Genomic DNA, 4,207 nt, shown 5'->3' with positions numbered 1-4,207 from the left:
AAAGTAAGGTCAGTACTTCCACGCGTTAAACGCTGCACGCTCATACTCTCTCCCGCACTCAATATGTGATCCATTGTTGATCTGCACACAGCTGTTGTCACGAACGTCGCATTTGCTTACGTCACTGTCGTGAGACATTCTCGCAAAAAAGTCACGGTTTTAGTAACGCAGTAACGCAGCGTTCCTGCAGGAAAGTAACGGTAATCTAATTACTGTTTTTGCAATAGTAATCCCTTACTTTACTCGTTACTTGAAAAAAGTAATCTCTGTTGACAGGTAGTCTGATTTAACTAAATCTGTCTTCTTAGATCAAGTAGTTCAGTCGCCGTCACCACCAAGAGCTAAACACAAAATACCAGAATGTTATTATGTCAGCTACTGATGTTCTGTGTTGCAGGATCTTTATACTTCCCACTTTCAGCACAAACTGCTTCTAACAGAACTTAACAAGCTTTGTCCAGAACGTGTAACTTTCTGAAACACCGTCTGCCGCAGTGCGAAGGCAGGCAAGGTGTGGACTCCTTCTCCAGCTCTCCCTTGTAATGTCCCTCACTTGTGGATCTTCTGTAGGTACAATTAAGTGCAACACAACAGACAGCTCTGACAAGACTGTCTGACAGTGTGCGCTGACGCCTCGCTCTTCTATTCTGTACTTGAGAGCAGACTTTTTGTGATGCACTCAAGTGTGACTGTTTGACCACACATAAAGATGCTTCTCTTTACACACAATTGTACAATGACCTCATCTGGTGTAGAGAGGTCCTCCGAGCTCCTTTGATTTGTCCTGATCCTCAGAGTAATCCAGGCCAAATTGGATTTTTATACTGTTAGCAGAGACCACAATAAACTTTAGCCTGGCATCAGCATCGGCATCAGGGGTGGAGGTTTTGTTGCTGTTAAAGCCTTTGGTTGCACCTGGTGGATGATTATCTGAACCATAGCAGTATTTTCATGACTTTTGTTTTTTCATTTTCATTGCTCGTCCAACTCCACAAAAGATGAGTTTTAAAATTTGCTTCAGTTTATATAACTGTACACATGTACCAGCATTAACAAGGATCATCATTACAGGTGGCGGTAATTCACCTCATTTAACTTCTGGACTCCACTCAAAAATGAGCAAACACAAAGTTATGATTGTTTTTTCTGAAATTTACTGTGAAAGCCAATTTAACATCATAACTGTTGAAATTAACTTTAATTTTCCCCAGTAGTGACCATTGCCAAAGGGGTCAAATTAAACAACAAAAAAATGACTAACTGTTGTAACATAAAAGTTCTTGGCTTAAACGAATCAGTTACATGTTTCCATTTTTTCATTTAGCCTCAGACCAGAGGCTAAGCCGAACAGGCTGGAGACTGGTCTTCTCTGTTAGAGATCTGCTTTCAGCGCTTTGTGTCCCTGAGGTTTCTCAGAACTGTGGTCCCTGGCCCTGTGGACACAATGCAATCTGTGCCGCCCCACATTAGATAAGTCTCCTCCAACTCTCATCCAGGTCACATTGCACCACAGAGTGCAGCAGGGCTTCCAAGACTCTGCTGCCTCCGCTGATGCTCAGGCGGAGAGAAGACTGCACACGTGACAAAGCGATGGGTGAGTGTTTCAGGTCAGCTGAATCCACAGCTCCAAACAGACCTGATTTCTTTATCAACAGGTCACCTTTAGGTTCAAACTAGTTTAGCACGAAGCCCGCCTGTGATGTGACCAAGGTTCTTTTGTGAGTCCTGTAGCAGAGATCTCTCACAATCTGTGAAATCTGAAGTAAAATGTTTTATATGAAGCTAGAAACCATAATATTTCAGCTCCATGCTGTTAAACAGCAGACCTTTTGCTTCTGGTGCAGGACACATCCATAATGTTTTAAATCCTATCTAATCTTGTTTACAGAGTCTTGACTTTTTGAAAGTAAATCTGGAGACAAAGATTCAAGCGACTGACCTTCATCCTCTCCAATTTTTTTATATCTACATGTTTAAGCAGCCACATCTTTTGTGATGCCATATACATTTTTAACCTTAGTTCTGTTTTCACACAGAAAATCTGCAAATGCACTGCAGAAATCTGCATAACAACTTTGCACTTATCACCACATATGCTACAAATGTCCCCCTACTTGATATTGATTGACCTTTACCCTGGCATGTATCTAACATCAGCATATTGCCGGTCATAGATTATCTTCCTTTACCCACACGACCTGGATGAGCAACGAAACTCGAGCGTGGCTCACAACACGATGCCTTTTTTCCGTGTGATATGACACAGCAAGGAAACCCAGTAAAAAGATGCCGTGACTCTCATATCAACTTCGTAACCAGTATTTTTCACACAGTGCAGGCTATAATTATAATGATTAAATTAAAGATTATTTTACACCTGCGTGTTAGCGCTTGTTAGTGAGAACGCCTGGAGGGCTTCGAGGCCTGGACCTGGAGCTGGAAGTTTAAAACACAACGAGACAAGACGACTTGATCCTGCGCATCATGCTCACGTTCAACAAAAGTGCAGTTACATCAGACAGTTACACAACTCAAGGAAAGACATCAGATGCATTTCGTCAGCAGACGTCAGTGTCTAAATTTATTCATTTAAACGACAAACTTGAGCCACTGTAACCGAGACACAATTTCAAAGATGAAGCTAATCAGCAGAACTATAAGTATTACTTACACAACGTATTCATCTGTTTAAAAAATAGAAAAGCACTTCATAACTCTCAGTTTAGAATAACTAACTAAGCGAATTAGAGATAATGTAGTAGACGTGAGAGACAGGCTATAGAAGCAGTTTTTAAATCTAAATTGATTTATATTTTCAATCACAAATGTCCACTACTAGATCTAAATCTAGACACGAGGCTGCGCTGAATAACATCTCTCTCTTTTTTTGTTTTTTTTGCATTTTCTCAGCTCTTTTCACACATTTCCCTGTTTGACATTCTGTCTGTTTGCATGAGAAAGAATTACAAAACTCATGAATAAGTTATGAACAAAACGCCTTTAAATGCGAGGCACGCTCAATGCATTTCACAAGAAAGTGCACAGTGCGTGATAAATGATTATTTTCTGACTTTTTGTGCTTAAAACTAAACTGACGTTTCTGTCAAACAACATGCCAACTACTTCGATGAAGTATATTCGAGTCTCTCCTCGTGCCAGAGGACCATCTGATTATTCAATAAAAACACAAAGTTTGTCCTTTAACAGATAATCGTCACACTGAAACCTTGACAACAGAAACACATCTTGAAAATGGAGTTTAATGAAACAGTGCTGGTTGGAAAAGAACACGTCCAAGGCCCTGAGTCACTCGAGAAAAGGTCATTTTTCTCTTTCCTCTTTGCACCTTTTTGTCAAAGAGGTAGCAGACGACGTGTTTTATGTGTTACATTTCAGCCTGCTGTCGGTGACGGGCAGATAGCACAGATGCCACATATGGTTGGATGTGCGTTCATGCTTGGAATGACTCAGACCAGCTTCAATTTCACACAGTGTCTGGTTTCTCTGTCGCAGCCTCCCTGGCTCCTCTCACCATTTGTTTCTTTTTTCCTCCTCGGCCCCTCGGAAGGATAAATTACAAATAATAAAAGTGTGTTTTGCAGCCAATCTCCCTAACCCAATGCTGACGCCTCCAGTAATGAGGTCATTATTATGCATATCACAGATATCAAGAGGAATGAGCTTAAGAGCTTACACATTTAATTGATTAAGACAAGCAAGCAGCCATGTTATTTGGAACAAAGACAGCTGGGTTTTTTCCGAAGGTCATGATTTCTGAACAACATATCTAACAAGTTCTAATAAAATATTGCTCTCTTTTGGCTGGATAAATAAACGAGTGTCACACTGAGGTTATTCCCTGATGAGAAACCATCTGTTTGGTTTTTATAACAGTCAGCCTCTCTGGGCAGCTGTGATTGATGCCAATCAGTGTCTTTATAGCACATGGCTGTGATTAGGAAGGTTTGTGGTTAAAAATTTTAAACTAATCCTTAAAATTCAATAAAAATTCAAACTTCTGGTGTTTAACATTTTTCATGATGGCCATCATTCTACCCCTGAAGGAAGGGAGCATGTAATCGACTGTTTGTTAGGAGTCCACAAATTTCAAGATATAATTTTCAAATTTTGTGTGATGGTGGAGACCAATAACAGCTCAAGCTGACTGGATAAAGGACAAGGCCACGTCAAATGTGAAAACCAGTAA

At 40.5% G+C, this 4,207-nt stretch overlaps 1 protein-coding gene across 3 annotated transcripts in view; it reads left to right on the top strand.

Moving 5' to 3' along the window:
• LOC102195413 (shisa family member 6) overlaps nucleotides 1–4,207 on the top strand; it is an 87,145-nt gene that overhangs the window by 34,316 nt on the left and 48,622 nt on the right. The gene's annotated exons all lie outside the window — the stretch shown is intronic.

Source organism: Pundamilia nyererei, unplaced genomic scaffold (assembly GCF_000239375.1).
Source record: "Pundamilia nyererei isolate P.nyererei 1_Seehausen unplaced genomic scaffold, PunNye1.0 scaffold00095, whole genome shotgun sequence".
Classification (NCBI taxonomy): Eukaryota; Metazoa; Chordata; class Actinopteri; order Cichliformes; family Cichlidae; genus Pundamilia; species Pundamilia nyererei.
The sequence above is the reverse complement of the archived record's forward strand: the minus strand, read 5'-3'. Positions and strand labels throughout refer to the sequence as shown.